The sequence below is a fragment of the Capricornis sumatraensis genome, chromosome 3 (genome assembly GCF_032405125.1).
Source record: "Capricornis sumatraensis isolate serow.1 chromosome 3, serow.2, whole genome shotgun sequence".
In the NCBI taxonomy this organism is placed as follows: Eukaryota; Metazoa; Chordata; class Mammalia; order Artiodactyla; family Bovidae; genus Capricornis; species Capricornis sumatraensis.
The window spans coordinates 48,910,202-48,933,312 of record NC_091071.1 but is presented as its reverse complement, the minus strand read 5'-3'; the positions used below and the strand labels follow the sequence as shown (position 1 = coordinate 48,933,312).

General features: G+C 42.8%; 1 non-coding gene across 1 annotated transcript; it reads left to right on the top strand.

The window, feature by feature from the left end:
- Window positions 1–2,272: 2,272 nt before the first annotated feature.
- TRNAR-CCU (transfer RNA arginine (anticodon CCU)) lies at window positions 2,273–2,345 on the top strand. Its single transcript has one exon. It is a non-coding gene; the product is annotated as a tRNA-Arg (tRNA).
- The last annotated feature ends 20,766 nt before the right edge of the window (window positions 2,346–23,111 follow it).

Here is a 23,111-nt window from a genome sequence, read left to right as displayed (position 1 = left end):
GAAACCAGGTTGGAAAGCTCAAGTTGTTCTTGTTGTTCAGTCCCCCGTGACCCCATGGACTGCAGCATGCCAGGCCTCCCTGTCCCTCACCATGTCCCAGAGTTTGCCCAAGTTCATGTTCATTGCATCGGTGATGTGGTGGAGCCATCCCTCCTCTGACGCCCTCTTTTCTTTCTGCCCTCAATCTTTCCCAACATTAGGGACTTTTCCAATGAGTTGTCTGTTCACATCAGATGACCAAAATCCTGGAGCTTCAGCATCAGTCCTTCCAGTGAATATTCAGGGTTGATCTCCCTTAAGATGGACTGGTTTGATCTCCTGGCCATCCAAGGGATTTTCAGAAGTCTTCTCCAGCACCACATTTCAAAGGCATTAATTCTTTGGCACTCTGCCTTTTTTTTATGGTTCAGCTCTCACAACTGTATGTGACCACTGGGAAGACCATAGCCTTGACTATACAGACCTTTGTTAGCAGAGTAATATCTCTGCTTTTCAACACACTGTCTAGGTTTGTCATCGCTTTCCTGCCAATAAGCAATCATCTTCTGGTTTCATAGATGCAGTCACTGTCAGCTGTGATTTTGGAGCCCAAGAAGAGGAAATCTGTCACTACTTCCACCTTTTCCCCTTCTGTTTATCATGCAGTAGCTCAAATTACACATCTGTTTATCTTATAAATACTTTTAATGTCTTTTCTCTACTGAGAATTTTGTATTGCTTTTTTATTGAGAGATACACATATAGAATGTGCAACTCATAAGTGTACAGCTCAGCAATTTCTTACTGGATGTAAATTCTTAGTATACATCCATGTAGCAACTGTCCGAATTAAGACGTAGAAATTTCCAGCAGCCCAGAATGCTTCTATGTGCCTCTACCTGTATTAATCTCTCTTCAAAAGCTAACCATTATTCTGTCTGCTGTCACCTTGGAATAGTTTTCCTTGTTCTTGAATGTCATAGAAATTGCTTCATACAGTGTGAATTCTTTTGTGTCTAATTTCTTTTGCTCAGTGTTATATCCTAAGAGTTCATCTCTGGTTCTCTGCAGTTATAGTTCACTATTTTTCTTTGCTTCATAAACTACTATGTCATTCAATACATATTGAATGAATATGCCACAATTTGTCTATCCAGACTTATTTTAAAACAATTTTCTGCTACGTGGTACCTCCAAAAAAATAGGAAAAAAGAGAAAAATCATTCCTTTCTCTGAATCTAGTGATTTTAAGATTTTCCCTGAAAATATCCTTTTTTTTTTTTTTTTTTTTGGCAGCCTCAGTGTAGTTCATCCTCAAATGCATATCCTAAAAACGGCTGCTGTATCGTCAGGACCCAGGCAGGAAGGAGGTGTGGCAGCAATAGATCTTCAGTTGTCTAGCCTCAGGCTTATGTCACCTCTCCTTCTCACTGCCGTCACTGTGCCAGCAGAGAGCTGAATCTTCCTGACGTTCCGCAGAACATCACCCTGATCATTACATTCATGACATCTTCCTGCACAGACCGAGGAACAGGCAGTGGCAGGTACCTCAGATGCGTTAGAAAGTTGAATATGTTCCAGGAGGTCGAAAATAACTCCTAATCTTGGTAACACATATCCTATCAGTTAAGATCTAGGAAATAGAAACTTGTGTGTGAAACGCAGGAGGTGTTTCAGACAAAACGGATGGGCCACCACAGGCTGGTGCTGGATTGAGAGACTTGCATGGCTGGTGCTGAGATCTCTAAGAGAGTCTGTAGGGGAGACCTTGAGGAGAGCCACAGGAGCTGAAGATGAGAGGGGCCTTCTTTACCATCTTCCAGTCTCCCACCAGCACTTCTCATTGGCAGAACCTGAAAAGAAATTAGATGGCAAGGGCTTCTAGGAAATATAGTTTACGGATTCCAGTACTAGCATCACAGAGCAGAATAGAGAAAGATAGGCTTGGCCTGAGCAGTTACAGGTAAATAATGGCACAGCCATCAGCTCAAGGTTCCTCCAAAATAAGATTGCCCTCTCTGTTACTGGGAATGTGCCGGTAGCACATCCTTCAGGTTTGGGTTGAAATCTTTGAAGTTTGAGGGCTTATTCCAATAATGTTGAAAGCTGGCACCGTCCCTGAACTGTCTAGCACCTTAGGGCCTGCTGACTTCCTGAACTTCTAGCTCTTAAAGCTGCATTGGTCTGATACACATGAGGGGAAGGAAAGGGCCAGAGGTCAGACACACTTTCCTTTCTTTGCCCTCTCTGAGGTCACTGGGCACATTACAAAAATCCAGCCTTACATGGAACTTCCTAGGTGGTCCAGTGGCTAAGACTCTGCACTCCTAATGCAGGGGGCCTGGGTTCGATCCCTGGTCAGGGAACTAAATCCCACATGCCATAATCAAGATCCAGCACAGCCACAGAAATTAATTAATTTTAAAAAGTAAATGCCTTACAAATATAAGAAGGAGTCTTTTAACATTTTCTCAGAGATGGAAACCAAAAAGAGTAATTGAAGACATCTATTTTTCCTTCACTGTTCTGTTTTGAGATCTTTATGTGCAGACACGATGGGGGGGAAATAAGGCTGAATAAGCAGCTGATGTCTAACCAATACAGAAGGAAAGGCAGGAGACAGGGCCCCAGAAGGAAGGAGCTAGTGAGAAGCCACAAGCTCAGAGATTTATTCATGCTCAGGAGGATTACGATTAGCTTGGGGATTGCTCAGGGAAAACAGAAGTAACCACGTTGGACAGAAATCACTGAACACACAGAGAACAATAGAAAACATTGAATCACTGAGAGTGCACACGAAGGCAGAGTAGAAGCAGCTCAATGTGCCTGAAAACATCTTGGCTCACTGACCCCTGTCATGAAGGCTTTCCAGCTGAATTCGTGAAGGCTTTCCAGTTGAAGCCACGCAACTGATATGTTGAATACGTCAAAGCATGAAATACCACATAACTACAGCACTGGGCACACAAACGTGTCTGTCCAAAAGAGGGAATATGTGAGTGAATTTCGAAGGCTATGAGTATTTTCTTACTTCTCAAGGCAAGGATCTTAACTGATGGAAAAGCTGTAAGGTTTAGAGCCTTAGAACCGTGGTACACGTTTCTCCAGAGAAGCAGAGAGCCCAGACATCTCAATCTCATGATTACTTTCCTTCCAACCACAAAGCTGTAGGAAGGAGGATGCTAAGAGAACAAGCAGAGAGGGCCCAGGATGGGGAGGGGAAGCGTGTCTCTGCTCAGGGAGGCGGAAGAGGGCAGACCTGTGCACAGGTGGACATGCTGCTAGGCCCACTGCTCCCTGTGTTGACTGGAGAGTGAATATGGGTATTTTTGACTCTGTACCTTGACAGGACCACAATAGCTCCACTTCTTCCGGCAGCCCAGTTTAGACACAAGACCTCCACTATATAGTTCTATCTCTTGCCTACTCAGAGAGGACTTAAAAATCCCCCTTGAGAACTGAATTTTCTCCTTTTCATTTTCTTTAGACAGCTGGAACCTTAAAGAAGTGAGGTTGTGGATCTTCTGGATTGCATTATCCACTGTGCTGTGAGGAAGAGCTGCTCCCAAGCTGGGTGCTGGGAATGACTGGGGCCTCCCCACAGGTTTCTATGCCCCCTAGTCCCCCTTGCCCAGACTAGCAGGGAGGCGGAGGTGGAGGAAACACGGGCTCCTTTGAACAACCATTGTGCCTGTACCTATAGCCTTACTCACCCTCTTGGATGCTGGTCCCTCCCAGGAGGGCTACTGTGTATATTTCCTTGCCTGTTTCTCTCTCTGGAATGAGAGCTTTTCCAAAACAGAACTGGCTATTTTTCACTTCCATCTCTTTAGCTCGCAGCATACAGGTGTGCACGTAGTATGTGCACAATAAATATTTAACAGGTAAATTAAAAATAAACATGCTGAAGATGGTTTAGGAGGAGAAGAATTATTGTTAGCAAAAAAAGGATTTTAAAAAGTAAAGTATATATTTAACACAGTGCTAGAAATTTTAAGTAGCACAGTACAGCAAGAAAGGGAAATAAAAGAATGCAGGTTGGAAGGCAATAAAGAAAACTGCCTCCATTTGTAGATGACATGATTGTCTATGTAGAACATACGGGACTGCGAAAAACTTCTAGAACTAATAAATGAAGGCCACAGGATAAAAGAAATCAATACACAAAAATCAATCATACTTCCATATCCTAGCAATAAAAGCTGAAATTAAAAATATATACCAGTTAGGGATTTCCATGGTGGTCAGTGGTTAAGATTGCATGCTCTGACTGCAGGGGGCCTGGGTTTGACCTCTCGTCAGGGAACTAGATCCCGCATGCCATGACTAACAGCCTGTATGCTGCAAGGAAGAGCCTGGGTCCAGCAACTGACTCAACACAGCTAAATATTAATAAAATGTATAGTATATAAAAATCATATGTTGTATAAACATGTACATGTATATATTATATATACATATATATCAGTTACAATTTCCCCCCAAAATCAAACACTTAGGTATAAATCTAATAAAATATGTAAAGGCTTGTATCAATATAATGAAAACTATAAAATGCTTATGAAGGAGGTAAAAAAAATCTAAAAACACAAAAAGACATAGTGTGTTCATGGATTGGATGAATCAGTATAATAAAGATATTGATTCTCCCCAAGTTAATCTATATAAATAAAGATTTAATGCAATTCCTTTAAAAATTCTACCAAGGGTTTTTGTAGACATAGAAAATCTTAATTTAAAATTTATATGGGAAGGAATAGGAACTAGAATATCTATAGCAATTTTGAAAAAGAAAAGTAAAATGGGGTGACTCAGCCTACCTGATACTAAGGCTTCCTTATATAGCTACAGCAATCAAGGGCTGTGGTACTGAATAGACATTTTCCCAAAGAAAATATATGAAAGGCCAACAGTTATTGAAAAGATACTCAGCATCACTAGTTGTTAGGGAAATGCAAATTGAAATCACAGTGAGGACTTCCGTGGTGCAGTGGTCTGATGCAAAGAAGATCCCACATGCCTTGGAGCGACGAACCCCATGCGGCACAAGCAAGCAGCACAGTGAAAACTAGGCCTGCTCAGTGCAGCTGGAGAAAGCCCGTGTGCAGCCAACAAATAGATACGCTTAAAACCATAATAGCTAAAAAGCCAAAAAACTCCATGATGAGTTAACATGCCTGTTAGCATGGCCATCGTAACAACCCTGAAAAAAAAAAAAAGAAAACAAATGCTAAAGAGGACATGGAGAAGAGAACCTTTGTGAACTAAGCATTGGATTATAAATGGGTCCTTAGCTGCTATGGAAAACAATATGGAGGGTCCTCAAGAAAAATAGAATTGCCATTGTTGTTTAGTCACTAAATTGTGTCCAACTCTTTTCCAATCCCATCAACTGTAGCCCACCAGGCTCCTCTGTCCATGGGATTTCCCAAGCTAGAATGCTGGGATGGGTTACCATTTCCTTCTCCAGGGATCTTCCTGACCCAGGGATCAAACCCATGTCTCCTGCATTGGCAGGCAGATTCTTTCCCAGAGCTATCATAGAAGCCCAGAATTACCATATGATCCAGCAATTCCATTCATTAGACTACATCTAAAGGAACCAAAAACACTAACTCGAAAATATGTCTGCACCCCCATGTTTATAGCAGTGTTATTTATAGTAGCCAAGACATGAAAACAATCTAAGTATCCATAGATGGATAAATGAATAAAGAAGTTGTGTTGTATGTAGACAATGGAATATTATTCAGTCATAAAATATGAAGAAATCCTACCACTTAGGACAACACAGATGAACCTCGAGAGCATTATGCTAAGTAAAGTAAGTCAGATAGAGAAAGACAAACCCTGTATAATCTCACTGATACATGGAATTTAAAAATAAGCAGATAAAAGAACTGATAGAAAAATAGATCAGACTTGTGGTTACCAGAGGCAAAGGGTGTGAGAAGGGGGAATTGGAGGAAGGTGGAGTATAAACCTCCAGCTATAAGGCAAATAACTACTAGAGATATTATGCACAGTGTGATGAGTTTAGTTAACACTTTATATGTGGTTGATATAAAGGAACAATGTTAAAAGGAAGTCCTAAGAGCTCTCATCTCAAAAAGAACCTTTTTTCCCTTTTTTTGTCTCATTTTATTGTATCTGTATGAGATGATGAATGTTAGCTGAACCTATTGTGGTGGTCATTTCACAATATATGTAAATCAAACCATCTGCTCTGTACCTTAAACTTATACAGTGACATATGTCAGTTATTTCTCAGTGAAAGTGGGAAAAAAGAGACCGTGGTATTGGTTGAGACAAACAGATTACAGAATAGAGAAAGCAGAGATAGCCTACAGAAGCACAGCCAACTGTTTTCTTTCAAAAAGATGAGAAGGCAGTTCAGTGGAAGAAAAAAGAGTCTTTGTAACAAATGGTGCTGGAGTAATTAGACATCCTTAGGCAAACAAAACAAAAACAAGAAAAGAAAAAAAAAAACCAAGTCTTGGCATAACCTCACAACTTTTACCTGGCATTAAGGCATTTTCACTTGATATTTACTCAAGATGAACCATAGACTTTACAATGTAGAACTATAAAACTTTTAGAAGAAAAAAACAGCAGAAAATCTTCAGAATCTAAGGCCTGGTGAACAGTTCTCAGACATGACAAATAAAAATACCATCCATAAGAGAATAAAAGTGATAAATAAGATTCACAAAAAAATTTTTTTTTTCTCTGTGAAAGACCTTCTGAAAAAGGATAAAAAGACAAACTACAGAAAGGACAAAAAATTTTGCAGGTCACATATTCAATAAAGGACTCATATCTAGAATATAGAAAGAACTCTCGCAACAGCACAGTAAAGAACATACTATCCAAAGAAATGGTCAAAATGCATTAATAAACATTTCATTGAAGATGACATATGGAAGGAAAATAAGCACATGAAAAGATATTCAGTATCACTGCGCAAGTTAAGACCACACTGGGATGTTCTTACATACCTGTCAGAGGAGCTGAAATAAAAAGTAGTGGTTATACAAAATACTGGCAAGGATCCAGAGACAGTGGGTCCCTCAGAGAGAGTTGATGAGAATGTAAAATGGTATAGTCATTTTGAAAATTGTTCAGCAGTTTCTTAAAAACTAAACGTATACTTTCCATAGTGGTGGTGGTTTAGTTGCTAAGTCATGTCCAACTCTTTGCAACCCCATGGACTGTAGCCCATCAGGCTCCTCAGTCCGTGAGATTTCCCAGGTGAGAATATTGGAGTGGATAGTCATTTCCTTCTCCAGGGGATCTTCCCAACTCACGGATCAAACCTGTGTCTCCTGCATTGGCAGGCAGATCATCACTGAGCCACCTGGGAAGCCCAATAGGACCCAACAATTGCACCAGCAGATATTTATTGTAGAGAAATGAAAAGTTATGTCTTCACAAAAACCTTTATATAATTGTCACAGCAGCTTCATTTGTACTAGTCTAAAACTAGAATGAAAAAGTTGGCTTAAAGCTCAACATTCAGAAAACGAAGATCATGGCATCTGGTCCCATCACTTCATGGGAAATAGATGGGGAAACAGTGGAAACAGTGTCAGACTATTTTTTTGGGCTCCAAAATCACTGCAGATGGTGATTGCAGCCATGAAGTTAAAAGACGCTTACTCCTTGGAAGAAAAGTTATGACCAACCTAGACAGCATATTCAAAAGCAGAGACATTACTTTGCTAACAAAGGTCCATCTAGTCAAGGCTATGGTTTCTCCAGTGGTCATGTATGGATGTGAGAGTTGGACTGTGAAGAAGGCTGAGTGCTGAAGAACTGATGCTTTTGAACTGTGGTGTCAGAGAAGACTCTTGAGAGTCCCTTGGACTGCAAGGAGATCCAACCAGTCCATTCTGAAGGAGATCAGCCCTGGGATTTCTTTGGAGGGAATGGTGCTGAAGCTGAAAATCCAGTACTTTGGCCACCACATGTGAAGAGTTGACTCATTAGAAAAGACTCTGATGCTGGGAGGCATTGGGGGCAGAAGGAGAAGGGGCCGACAGAGGATGAGATGGCTGGATGGCATCCCTGACTCGACGGACGTGAGTCTAAGTGAACTCTGGAAGTTGGTGATGGAAAAGGAGGCCTGGTGTGCCGCAATTCATGGGGTCACAAAGAGTCGGATACGACTGAGCGACTGAACTGAACTGAAAACTAGAATACTGCTCAGCCATAAAAATGAACCGATTCTTGCTGACCTGGCCAGAGGGAGCTCAAGGGTGAAGACCTGGGGTAGTGTATTGTGAGATCCCCAGGGACACACCTTTACCACACTTTTGCCCAGCCCTTAGGTTGGCTCAGCTTCATTCTTCACTGTAAGGACAGGCTGGGACTAGGTCTGGCATCTCATCCTTCTCATCCTAGTGAGTGGTCAGGCCTGACTCCATGACCTAATTCAGGCCAAAGACAGTTGCTGAGCAAGAGTGGCAGCTTACCTTTCTCTGGGCACTGCTGGCTGGGGTCATGGCACCTTGTCGCTCATGACCTTGGAGGAGCTGGAGAGAAACCATGTTGACTGTATTGTTTGAAACAGTTCATGCCTGGAGGTAGGAGCTACCTCCAGACTCATCATTTATGTGTGCCAATAGATGATGTCTTCTATTAAAAGAAATAACAAGGGGCTTCCTTGGTGGCTCAGCAGTAGAATCCACCTCTGAGTGCAGGAGACACAGGTTCATTAGATCCCTGGTCTGGAAAGATTCCACATACAGCAGAGCAACTAAGCCCATCCATCACAGCTATTGAGCCTGTCCTCTAGAGCCCAGGAACTGCAACTATGGAGCCCACATGCTGCAGCTACTGAAGCCCACCCACCCTAGAACCTGTGTTTTGCAACAAGAGAAGCCACTGCAATGAAAAGACCGCCAACTGCAACAATGGGTAGCCTCTTTCTGAAACTAGGGGAAAGCCTGCACAGCAACAAAAAAGCCAAAAATAAATAAATAAAATTATTATTATTTTTTAAAAGGACACTATAAAGTGTCCCTGGAACAGTTCAAATGACAGCAGGGAACAAAAATGCCTCTGAGAGAGTTGCTGAAATCCTAAAGTCTACAGGAAGAGGGAGTGTGCTAGGGAAGAATTACTCTGTGTTCCCTGAGCCCCATCTTCCATCCTCACAAAATCAGAAGATCCTAAATAAATCAGATTTCTTCAGGAACAGTCACCCAGTTTTCTGATCCTATTTTGTATCAGTCTCATTAAGGAATAACGTTCCAGTTCCATCTATGGAGCCAGAATCATATTCTTTTGATTCTAAAGCTGCTGCTGCTAAGTCACTTCAGTCCTGTCCAACTCTGTATGACCCCATGGACTGTAGCCCACCAGGCTCCTCTGTCAATGGGGATTCTCCTGGCAAGAGTTCTGGAGTGGGTTGCCCTGCCCTCCTCCAGGGCATCTTCCCGACCCAGGAATCCAACCCACAATGCTTATGTTTCCTGCATTGGCAGTCATGTTCTTTAGCACTAGCACCACCTGGGAAGCCCCTTGACTCTAAAGAGAAAGACTCAAAATACAGGTGACCCACAAGCAAGGTGTAATGTTTCCTTTGTTCCTGAGAGCCAGGACTGGGGCGTGGTGGGGTGTCGGTTTCTCACATTCCAGACTTTGTGGAGGAGGGACATGAATGCAGTTTTAGCAGCTTCAAGGAAACTGGTCCTTCTTTGTTAGCCTTCATTTCTCTTGGCAGGTGCAAAGGAGGCAGCAGGTTTCAGGGGCCTGGTTATTGTTCCTGTTTCTCTGAAGGGTGAGCGATTGCATCTTCCCTGGGACAGGTCCATGATCTGATCCTGATTCTTAACAAGAAGAATGAGACACTGAGGAGGTGGGGCCAGGTTAAGGTATGAGTAACCCATCAATCATCCAAGCTCAAAGTCAGTCACCTCACCCACGGGAAACTTAGTACTGGCTCTAAATTTCACACCATGGTATTATGTGAGTGTGTGCTAAGTTTCTTCAGTCGGGTCTGACTCTTTGTGATGCTATGCACCATAGTCTGTCAGGCTCTCTGGTCCACAGGATTCTCCAGGCAAGAATACTGGAGTGGGTTGCCATGCCCTCCTCCAGGGAATCTTCCCAACCCAGGGATCCAAGCTGTGTCTCTCGTCTATTGCATTGGCAAGCAAGTTCTTTACCACTAGCACCACCTGGGAAACCCCAAGGTATTATAACTAGCTGTATTAGCCAATTTTATCATTAAGGCCCAGAGACGTCAACTATTTTGATGGAAAATTACTCCCAAATTCTCATCACAAAGTGACACTTTTTGTGAGATATTTCAAGAATCTCGACAGGAAGCAAGGACTGCCTCAAGATATCCAAACTAAACACCTTTTGAAATAATTGTGAAGGCAGTGATGTTTAAAAATAAATTACCATAGAAGAGGTGTGGTAGAGTGACTTTGTGTCTCTCCAAAATCCATTCATGGAAGCTGTGCTCATGCATTCCCCCTGCTTTGCCCTTTGCACTTTCCATCTGGCTGTCCCTTAGATGTATCCTTTTTAATAAACCAGTAAATGTGAATAAACTATTTTCCTGAATTCTGTAAGTCATTCTCAGTTCAGCTCAGTTCAGTCGCTCAGTTGTGTCCGACTCTTTGCTACCCCATGGACTGCAGCACGCCAGGCTTCCCTGTCCATTACCAACTCCCAGAGCTTGCTCAAACTCATGTCCATTGAGTCAGTAATGCCATCCAACCACCTCATCCTCTGTCATCCCCTTCTCCTCCTGCCTGCAGTCTTTTCCAGCATCAGGGTCTTTTCCAATGAGTCAGTTCTTTGCATCAGATCCCAAAGTATTAGAGCTTCAGCTTCAGCATCAGTCCTTCCAATGAATATTCAGGAATGATTTCCTTTAGGATGGACTGGTTGGATCTCCTTGCAGTTCTAGTTACTAAAACTGAGGAGGAGGTGGGGGAACCCTTAATCTGTAGCTGATCTGTCAGAATTAGGGATGGACCCCCCAGGACTTGCAGTTTATATCCGAAGTGTGAGTGGTCTTGTGGAAATGACTTCTTAAACCTGTGGGGTCTGCCCCTAACCATGAGTAGGTAGTGTCCAAACTGAATTGAATTGAATTGTTAGACATCTAGTTGGTGTCAGAACCACCATTACTGGACTTCCCTGGTGGTACAGTGGATGAGAATCTGCCTGCCTATGTAGGTGACAATGCATGGGTTTGATCCCCGGTCTGGGAAGATTCCACATGATGCAGAGCAACTAAGTCAGTGGTCCACAGCTACTGAGCCTGAGTGCTCCAGCTACTGAAGCCCACGCATGGACAGCATGTGCTCTGCAACAAGAGAAGTCACTGAAATGAGAAGCCTGTGCACCACAATGAAGGCCCAGCACAACCAAAAATAAAGTAAATAAATAATAATCTAAAAAAGAGCCACAATTATAGGTGGCCTTTTCTCTGGCTTCAAAAGGAACCATCCATGGGAATGGAGCCAGTGTGGACAGGCCTGATTGTGCATCTGGTACATATCAGATGCTCAATACCTGTAAAAGAAATATGGATTTAAAATAAATATTGCTGGGTCTTCCCTGGTGGTCCCGTGGCTAAGACTTTGCATTCCCAATACAGGGGCCCTGGGTTCTATCCCTGGTGGAGGGACTAGACCCCAAGTCTAAAATCCCAAGACTAGATCCCTGCAACTGAAAGATCCTGCATGATGCAACTAAGACTTGGTGCAGCCAAATCAATAAATAAAATACTAAAGTAAATGAAATAAGTACTGCTGAAATGCCTTGCAATATGGGACATTCAAGGTATTTTAGTAAAAGTTGTAGGACATTTACCAAAGAGTCTCATTTGAAATTATGATCTGTGCCTTTCACTTTGAAGTTAGTCCTATGTGACAGGAGAGGCCTAACTTGCCGATTTCATTCTGAGTTTATAAGATACAAAACCTGTACTTTTTTTTGTGTGTGTGCCATTTCCTTAATTATTTGCAACCCTCTCTGAATCAGATCCCCAAATCCTCATTTGAGCTGCATGGAGCTGCATGTGTTAGCCAGAAAGAGAGCGGACTGGCAGTAGGGAGGAAGGGAGGAAAGACACACTGTTCTGATTCTTGATCAGCCATGATTACACAAGTGTGTTCATTTTGTGAAAATCACTGGGCTGTGTACTTCAGATTTGTGCACTTTTCTGTATTGACTTGCTACTTAAAAAATAGATGACAATATTCAAACAAAAAGTTCAAAGGTAATTACTTCTTAGAACTGTGAAGTTTAAGTGATCATATATGTAGAAAGTGAAAGTGAAAGAAAGTGAAGTCGCTCAGTCGTATCCGACTCTTTGCAACCCTATAGACTGTAGCTTACCAGACCCCATAGACTGTAGCCTACCAGGCTCCTCCGTCCATGGGATTTTCCAGGCAAGAGTACTGGAGTGTGCTGCCATTTCCTTCTCCAGAGAATCTTCCCGACTGAGGGATTGAACCCAGGTCTCCAGCATAGTAGGCAGACACTTTATCGTCGGAGCCACCAGGGGCACCTGACAATTTCTAGCATACAGGACGCATTTGTCAGATTTATGTGCCAACTCAGCTCACCAGATGAAAGGCCAGGTAAGTATGCAAATGAACTGAGTGGGTGAGGAAAGTACTGCCAGTCCATGACTAAGAGTAGGATGCTGCACAGAGCAAAGTGCACAGATTTGTGGTTTGAATTTAGCTCCTCTACCTACGAGGCAGGTCACTTTACCTCTCTGAGCCCTAGCTTTTCATCTGATTAGTAACTGTCCAACAGTGGCCAGGTTAAATGGCAGATGTAGAGGCCTTGCCCTAGTGCTCAACCTGTGCACGCAGTCACGCTCAGTAAGTGGTAAGCGTGACGGTGATTGCTACCAACTCCAGTGCATACTGCTGCCTGCACAACAGGCCAATAAATTGAGATTCAGGTTGTAGGGGCCAGGAATGGCAACTTTGTGAGCCAGACAACAGAGAAGATGATAGACTCATGTCCCAGAGAATCATCATTCCTGGGTTAGAATTCAGACTCCTTTTATACTAAAAGGGGAGAAATTAAAGTCAGACACTTCCTGGTTCCCATCAGCCTCTGGAAGGGATGTGTTAATTTCTTCCTCCCTCCAGTCATCCAGGAGTGGGCCTGATCAAGATGTTTCCTGTGAGCAAAACAAAGATATTTTAGCTAATTACCTGGGAGGTAGGGTTCTCAGAGATGGGCCATTATGTACAATTTAACCTTATGGAAACATTTCTTCAGTGATTAATTTGTCATAGGGATAAAAGTTTCCTCCCTATTACATGATGAGTAGGAAACCTTGCCCAGCTAAGCCCTCACACTACTGCAGTCTACAAAATGAATGTACAGGCAGCTTGAGATACAGATTCTCCAGTGGCTGTGAACCCCGAAGCTTTTCTATTTTTTAAAATATTTTATTTATTTATTTAGCTGTATCAGGTCTTAGTTGTGGCCCGTGGGCTTAATTTAAAGGCTCCACGGCATGCGGGATCTTAGTTCCTCAACCAGGGATTGAACCCATGTCTCCTGCAGAGGAAGCTGGATTCTTAACCACTGGACCACCAGCGAAGTCCCCATCCTAAGCTTTTATTAGCTTCTTTCAAGTTTGCTCTGGAAAGTGAAGCTTTCCAAGAAAAACTGTTCACAATCTACCTTCAAGGAAATCATTTGCAGGTCCAGTTGCCATGTCCTCACATTAGCTTCTTGCTGACAATAACTGTGCCAAGACTGTTGTGCCAAATACAGTCTTCCTGAGTGACCTTAAAAAAATTAAGCTAATGGCAATTTATTGTTTTATGGAAGCTCTTTCTGTCTATTCATTGCCAACAAGAGCCAACCCTGGCCCTTCCTACATCTCAGCCTGGACATTTTAGGAAACTCAGTAAGAAATTATATCAATGCATATTAAAATGGCACTTGGCTATATTGTGAATTTTAGGAGGTAAAGTCATATAACTAAGTTTCTATGGAAACATGACGTTAAGTGTATACTGACATGCACAGTATTAATTGCCACCACTTGCTCAGGCCCTGCTATAAGACACATGATGGTAGGCATATCCACATGCTACACCCATAACAGCAATTTCCAGGATTTACTTAACACTAAGGTGAAATGGGCTTCTCTGGTAGCTCAGGTGGTAAAGAATCTGCTTGCAATGCAGGAAACCTGGGTTCAATCCCTGGGATGGGAAGATCCCCTGGAAGAGGGCATGGCAACCCACTCCAGCATTCTTGCCTGGAGAATCCCCAAAGATAGAGGTGCCTGGTGGGCTGCAGTCCATGGGGTCACAAAGAGTTAGACACAACTGAGCAACTAAGCACACAGCACAGCACACTGAGGTGAGATGAAATCTCATCTCCTATAACCCCCATCAGGGCTTTCCTGGTGGTTCAATTGGTAAAGAATCTGCCTGCAATGCAAGAGACCCAGGTTCGATCCCTAGGTCAAGCAGATCCCCCTGGAGAAAGAAATGGCAACCCACTCCAGTATTCTTGCCTGGGAAACCCTGTGGATAGAGGACAGAGGAGCCTGCAGGGCTATATATAGTCCATGGGGTCACGAGAGTTGGACACAACTTAGCAGCTAAACCACCATAGCCCCAGTTCTCTCCCATGTCACTTTGGCCCTGCAAGGACTAAAATAACACACATCATTGCGTCCTAGGTATAAGAGGTTGACATAGCACACTCATAGCATCTATACATCAAAGACATCAAGAATGAGTGGATGTGTCTAAGGCTAAGAGCTAGACGAATGCTTTGTGGAGAGCGTAATCTGAGTGCTGCCTATGGATGCCTGCATTCTGCCTTTGCAGACCTGCTCTTTGGTAGTTTATCTGTTTTCTGGCTGTGCTTGGTCTTTGTTGTGGTGCTTGGGCACATGGACTCAGTAGTTGCAGTGTGAGCGAGGGCTTCTCTAGTTGCAGCACAGGGGTTCTCTAGTTGAGGTGCACAGGTTCAGTTGCCTCACAGCATGTAGGATCTTAGTTCCCTAACTAAGGGATCAAGACTGCATCCCCTGCACTGGGAGGTGGATTCTTAATCCCTGGACCACCAGGGAAGTCCTCAGACCTGTTCTTTGAAAGGTAGAGGATCTGCAGACTGGAAAGTTCAGAATAAATGTTCCTGAATGTTCAAGGAGAAAAGATTGTTTGGTTAACTTCCAAGCCAAGCCAACGTTAACTTGCATGAATGTTTCACATCCACGCATAAGAGAGCTTAGTGTAGAAAAGAGGGCAAATGAGAAGCTTAGTTTTTGTTTGTTTTGTTTTATCTTATACAGAGATGGTAACATCAAGGCACTAGTAAATGCTTACTAACACGATGGTGAGTGAAAGGAAATGAGTAAAGTTGTTAGAAAAATAAAGCTAAAGAGAAAGTTTTACATTAGGAAAAACACTTGCAACACTCTTTATGTCAAAAAGTTAATATCTGGGAATAGAAGGACATGCGCTGATATCGCCTCCTGTGAGACCACCAAAATCACAACTAGCTGTTGAACGACAGTTGACAGGAGGATGCTGGAACCTACCAAAAAAAGATACCCCACATTCAAAGACAAAGAAGCTGAATCGAGGTGGTAGGAGGGACACAATCATGATAAAATCAAACCCAATACCCACTGGGTGGGTGACCCACAAACTGGAAAACAATAATACCAAAGAAGTTCTCCCACTACTGTGAAGGTTCTGAACCCCACTTCCGGCTTTCCAGCCTAGGGATCTGACAAAGGGACGGGGAATCCCCAGGGAATCTGATCTTGAAGGCCAGCAGGATTTGATTACAAGACTTCTAAGGACTGGGGAAAAGAGAGACTCTAAACAGAAACAGTCTCGGAGGGCACAAACAAAACCTTGCACGCTCCAAGACTCAGAGGAAAGGAGCAGTGACCTCACAGGAAAATGAACCAAAACTACCTGCTAGTGTTGGAGGGTCTCTGTGGAGGCGTGAGTCTGCAGGCTATGGTGGTTTAGCAGCTAAGTCATGTCCGACTCTTGCAACCCCATGGACTATATTCCACCAGGCTCCACTGTTCTCTATCCACGGGATTTCCCAGAGATGGGGGCAATGGCAGCAGCAGCCTGGGAAGGTCCCCCTTGGAGTAAACCCTCTTGGAAGTTACCATTAACCCTATCATAGAGCCTATAGACTGGCAGGCTGGTTTGCCTCAGGCTGAAAAACTACCAGGGAGTGAGTGCAACCCCACCCATTAGCAGATAATTGGATTAAAGCTTTATTGAGCAAGGCCTTGCCCACCAGAGCAAGACCCAGTTTTTCTCACTACCAGTCCCTCCCATCAGAAAGCTTACACAAGCCTCTTAGCCTCATCCATCAGAAGGCAGAAACAAGAAGCAGAAAGAAGCACAGTCTTACAGCAGCTAAAACAAAAACCATGTTACAGAAAGTTAATCAGCACGAAAAAGCAGAATGTTATGTCCCAGATGAAGGGACAAGATAAAATCCCAGAAAACCAACTAAATAATGTGGAGACAGGCAACCTTCCAGAAAGAGAATTCAGAATAATGATAGTGACGATGATCCAGGATCTTGGGAAAAGAATGAGGCAAAGATTGAAAAGATGCAAGACATGTTTACCAAAGACCTAGAAGAACTAAAAAACAAACAACAAACAGATCAAAACACTAGAAGGAATCAACAGCAAAATAACTGAGGCAGAAGAAAGGATAAATGACCTGGAGGACAGAACGGTGGAAATCACTGCCACAGGACAGAATATAGAGAAAAGAATGAAAAGAAATGAAGACACCCTAAGACACCTCAGGAGGGCTGAGAGGAGCTACTCCACGTTCAAGGTCAGGAGGAGCGGCGGTGAGGAGATACCCCTAGTCCAAGGTAAGGAGCAGCGCTTTGCTGGAGCAGCTGTGAAGAGATACCCCACGTCCAAGGTAAAAGAAATCCAAGTAAGACAGTAAGTGTTTCAAGAGGGCATCAGAGGGCAGACACACTGAAACCATACTCACAGAAAACTAGTCAATCTAATCACTCTAGGACCACAGCCTTGTCTAACTCAATGAAACTAAGCCATGCTGCGTGGGGCCACCAAGGTGGGTGGGTCATGGTGAAGAGGTCTGACAGAATATGGTCCATTGGAGAAGGGAATGGCAAACCACTTCAGTATTCTTGCCTTGAGAACCCCATGAACAGTATGAAAGGGAAAATGATGGGATACTGAAAGAGGAACTCCCCAGGTCAGCAGGTGCACAATATGCTAGTGGAGATCAGTGGAAAAAAAACTCCAGAAAGAATGAAGGGATGGAGCCAAAGCAAAAACAACACCCAGTTGTGGATGTGACTGGTGATAGAAGCAAGGTCTGATGCTGTAAAGAGCAATATTGCATAGGAACCTGGAATGTTAGGTCCATGAATCAAGGCAAATTGGAAGTGGTGAAACAGGAGATGGCAAGAGTGAACGCTGACATTCTAGGAATCAGCGAACTAAAATGGACTGGAATGGGGGAATTTAACTCAGATGACCATTATATCTACTACTGTGGGCAGGAATCCCTCAGAAGAAATGGAGTAGCCATCATGGTCAACAAAAGAGTCTGAAATGCAGTACTTGGATGCAAACTCAAAAACAACAGAATGATCTCTGTTTCCAAGGCAAACCATTCAGTATCACAGTTATCCAAGTCTATGTCCCAACCAGTAACTCTGAAGAAGCTGAAGTTGAATGGTTCTATGAAGACCTACAAGACCTTTTAGAACTAACACCCCCAAAAGATGTCCTTTTCATTATAGGGGACTGGAATGCAAAAGTAGGAAGTCAAGAAAAACCTGGAGTAACAGGCAAATTTGGCCTTGGAATGCGGAATGAAGCAGGAAAAAGGCTAACAGAGTTTTGCCAAGAAAATGCACTGGCCATAGCAAACACCCTCTTCCAACAACACAAGAGAAGACTCTACACATGGACATCACCAGATGGTCAACACCGAAATCAAATTGATTATATTCTTTGCAGCCAAAGATGGAGAAGCTCTATACAGTCAACAAAAACAAGACCAGGAGCTGACTATGGCTCAGATCATGAACTCCTTATTGCCAAATTCAGACTCAAATTGAAGCAAGTAGGGAAAACTGCTAGACCATTCAGGTATGACCTAAATCAAATCCCTTATGATTATACAGTGGAAGTGAGAAATAGATTTAAGGGGCTAGATCTGATAGATAGAGTGCTTGATGAACTATGGAATGAGGTTTGTGACATTGTACAGGAGACAGGGATCAAGACCATCTCCATGGAAAAGAAATGCAAAAAAGCAAAATGGCTGTCTGGGGAGGCCTTACAAATAGCTGTGAAAAGAAGAGAAGCAAAAAGCAAAGGGGAAAAGGAAAGATATAGGCATCTGAATGCAGAGTTCCAAAGAATAGCAAGGAGAGATAAGAAAGCCTTCCTCAGTGATCAGTGCAAAGAAATAGAGAAAAAGAACAGAATGGGAAAGACTAGAGATCTCTTCAAGAAAATTAGAGATACCAAGGGAACATTTCATGCAAAGATGGGCTTGATAAAGGACAGAAATGGTATGGACCTAACAGAAGCAGAAGATATTAAGAAGAGATGGCAAGAATACACAGAAGAACTGTACAAAAAAGATCTTCACGACCAAAATAATCACGATGGTGTGATCACTCATCTAGAGCCAGACATCTTGGAATGTGAAGTCAAGTGGGCCTTAGGAAGCATCACTACGGACAAAGCTAGTGGAGGTGATGGAATTCCAGTTGAGCTCTTTCAAATCCTGAAAGATGATGCTGTGAAAGTGTTGCACTCAATATGCCAGCAAATTTGGAAAACTCAGCAGTGGCCACAGGACTGGAAAAGGTCAGTTTCATTCCAATCCCAAAGAAAGGCAATGCCAAAGAATGTTCAAACTACCGCACAGTTGCACTCATCTCACATGCTAGTAAAGTAATGCTCAAAATTCTCCAAGCCAGGCTTCAGCAATACGTGAACCGTGAACTTCCTGATGTTTAAGCTGGTTTTAGAAAAGGCAGAGGAACCGGAGATCAAATTGCCAACATCCACTGGATCATGGAAAAAGCAAGAGAGTTCCAGAAAAACATCTATTTCTGCTTTATTGACTATGCCAAAGCCTTTGACTGTGTGGATCACAAGAAACTGTGGAAAATTCTGAAAGAGATGGGAATACCAGACCACCTAATCTGCCTCTTGAGAAATCTGTATGCAGGTCAGGAAGCAACAGTTAGAACTGGACATGGAACAACAGACTGGTTCCAAAGAGGAAAAGGAGTACATCAAGGCTGTATATTGTCACCCTGCTTATTTAACTTATATGAAGAGTGCATCATGAGAAACGCTGGACCGGAAGAAACACAAGCTGGAATCAAGACTGCCGGGAGAAATATCAATAACCTCAGATATGCAGATGACACCACCCTTATGGCAGAAAGTGAAGAGGAACTAAAAAGCCTCTTGATGAAAGTGAGAGAGGAGAGTGAAAAAGTTGGCATAAAGCTCAACATTCAGAAAACGAAGATCATGGCATGTGGTCCCATTACTTCATGGGAAATAGATGGGGAAACAGTGGAAACAGTGTCAGACTTTATTTTTTGGGGCTCCAAAATCACTGCAGATGGTGATTGCAGCCATGAAATTAAAAGATGCTTACTCCTTGGAAGGAAAGTTATGACCAACCTAGATAGCATATTCAAAAGCAGAGACATTACTTTGCCAACAAAGGTCTGTCTGGTCAAGGCTATGGTTTTTCCAGTGGTCATGTATGGATGTGAGAGTTGGACTGTGAAGAAGGCTGAGTGCTGAAGAATTGATGCTTTTGAACTGTGGTGTTGGAGAAGACTCTTGAGAGTTCCTTGGACTGCAAGGAGATCCAACCAGTCCAATCTGAAGGAGATCTGCCCTGGGATTTCTTTGGAAGGAATGATGCTAAAGCTGAAGCTCCAGTACTTTGGCCACCACATGTGAAGAGTTGACTCATTGGAAAAGACTCCGATGCTGGGAGGGATTGGGGGCAGGAGGAGAAGGGGACGACCGAGGATGAGATGGCTGGATGACATCACTGACTCGATGGACATGAGTCTGAGTGAACTCCTGGAGTTGGTGATGGACAGGGAGGCAGGGCGTGCTGCAATTCATGGGGTCGCATAGAGTTGGACACGACTGAGCGACTGAACTGAACTGAACTGATGGTAACACTTAGGTTTAGCATTTTGAGGACCTGCCAGACTGTTTTCCAGAATGGATGCACCGTGTGCCCTGCAATTAATCCACATCCTCAATGATACTTGTTATTGTCTCTCTTTTTAAATGATAGGCATCCTACTTGGGTGTGAAGTGGTATCTTACTGTGGTTTTGATTTGCATTCCTGTAATATCTTTTAATGTGTATATTTTTGATTTGCAGATCTTTTTTGGAAAAATATCTATACGGATCTTTTGCCCGTATTTTAATTGAGTTGTCTTTCTTATTGTGAGTTGCAAGTATTCTTTATATACCCTGGATACAAGTCAGATACGTGATTTGCAAATATTCTCTCCCAGTCTGTGGGTTGTAGACACCCTTTTTATAGCGAGAAACTGCTTGGCACCTCACTTTCTTTCACAAAATTGTTTGGCAGTTATCTGTAGTTTAGTACTCGAGAAGCTATTCCTATCTTTCAGCCTGAAGTGCTGGCAGAGCTGCAGGTGGTGCTCAATTACTGATAGAAGAAACAGCCCAAGTCCTCAGTTTTGAGAAAGAAATGGGGCTTGTGAGGATGTGTCCTTACATATTTGCTAGGATGCATTATATCTTTTAAAGGAAATAGAGGTCTCGGAAAAGCCAGACTATCAGGGGTAATTCTGGTAGGGGACCCATCTGGGGGCTGAGGGTGAAATCTTTTATGCCCAGCCCAGAAATCAGGCTTTTCTATCATGGGACTTACCCATTCAACACAGAACAAGTTAATGAGAATGGGCTGTTTTCCCAGACATCTAACTGCCATCTCCATAACAGTACCCTGTCACTTGCTGCTGCTGCTGCTGCGAAGTCGCTTCAGTCGTGTCCCACTCTGTGCGACCCCATAGACGGCAGCCTACTCTGTCAGTAAGTGTTCTCTATTTCAAGTGACAAAAATCCACCCGGGCTGCTTTGAGAAAGTGAAGAATTTGTCGAAAGACATGGATTTCTTTGGAAAGGAGCAGCTGGGTTCCCAAGCTGTGCAGGGAACACCACAGTTATCTACCTTCTTCCAGGGTCTGAGAGGATGGCAAGGCTGCCACTGACCCGTACGAGACCCCGAGGCTCACCCAGGGTCAGGGCTGCGGGAGCTGGTGCCCCAGGAAAGGGAAGACTTCCAAAAACACTAGAGTGCAAGACAATTTGGATGGCGCTTGAAACTTCTAGTCTGATTCTGAGAATATAAAGAAATACAATGTTGTAAAAAACAAAAATAGGAACTTAACAAGTGATACAGTAGTTAATAAAATATAGATTCTGTTCAAATTTCACAAAATTTTATGTTAGTGTCCCTAATTTGTTTTCATCCCTTATTCAAGACTCCACATTGTAGTTAATTGCGTTGAGCAACTTCAGCTGCATGCAACAATTCTGGCAAACTCTCTTTTCATTTTATTACAAATATTTTCTAATTTCCCATGTTATGTTGTGTTAGATACATCAATCATTTAAAAGTGGATATTTAATTTCCAAATACTTTTGTTTAAAGTATTTTTTAATGTTAATCTCTCATTTTGATACTAATTTCTCATTTAAATGCTTTTCTTCTCTGAAATCTCTGTGTGTGTGTGTGTGTGTGTTTTTTTAGTCTAACTTTATTAAGGCTTTCGGTGACTAAGTTGAAGATCTCTCTTGGTAAATGGCTCACTGCACTTGAAAATACATGAGTTATTTTCAAATATCTTTTGATACTGATTTCTAACATAATTCCACAATTATAAGAGAACAGACTCTGTGTGATTTCAGCACTTTTAGACCATGAAATTTTTGCACCTTGTTCAGTGTCCCTGGATATGTTCTAGTATCTCCTACGTTCTTTTTTAAAATCAATCAATCAATTAATTAATTATTTTTGGCTATGCTGGGTCTTCATTGCTGCACAGGTTTTCTCTAGTTGTGGCCAGTGTGAGCTACTCTCCAGTTTCAATGCTAAGACTTCTCACTTCAGTAGCTTCTTCTTGTGGTCCCCAGGCTCTAGAGCACAGGCTCAGTAGTTGCAGTGTGCAGGCTTAGTTGCCCTGTTGACGTGTGGAATTTTGCCAGACCAGGGATCTAACCCACGTGTCCTGCACTGGCACGCAGATTCATAACCATGTAACCACCAGGAAAGTCCTTAGTGTCTCCTAGTTTACAGTCTATGGGAACTTGAATAGAATTTGTATCCTACCGTTGTATAAAAACTGTATAAATCTTAATTATGCTGAATTGGTTCACAGTCCTTTTCAGGTCTGTTATATTCTACTTCTCTATATATTCATTCTATTAATTTTTAAGGGTTTAATATTGAAGAACCAACTAAAAATCTTTTATAGTGGAACTATAAGTAACCTTGTTCTATGTTTTCCAAGTCTCCTGTAAATGTGTTATCTTACTTTCATAATTAAAAAACAACAACACTAGCGGTGCAGGAGTCTCTGCCACCCCTGACTCTTTGCATCTCAGTGATATCTTCAAGGCCACAGATGACCCTTCTAGAGCTTGCCTGAATCCAGTCCTTCCCTCTCTACCAGGAACATCTGAAATTATGCCCTCCTGGGAGTCAAAGTGATAGGGGTCACTTCTCGTGAATTTCATAGAATTTCACAGCCTGTGTGAACCTCACTCAGCAGCTTATTCCCTAGAGTATTGACAGGTAGGGCCAGGTGTCCCCAGTGTTGAGGCTACAGGACAGTGACCCTCGGTTAGTCTGTGTCTCTAGGTGACAGTGTGAAGCCAAGCCCCAGGACAACAAGTGTTGGGTGCGGAAAGTCGGCACCTCTGCATACCTGCATCGCTGAGCCATTGAAATGACACAGTTGTTTGTTTCTGAAAGACAGTCCAACCTAGAGGCTCTGCTCACCACCTTAGAAATACATACAAATTAACAAAGTCAAATCTGCCTGC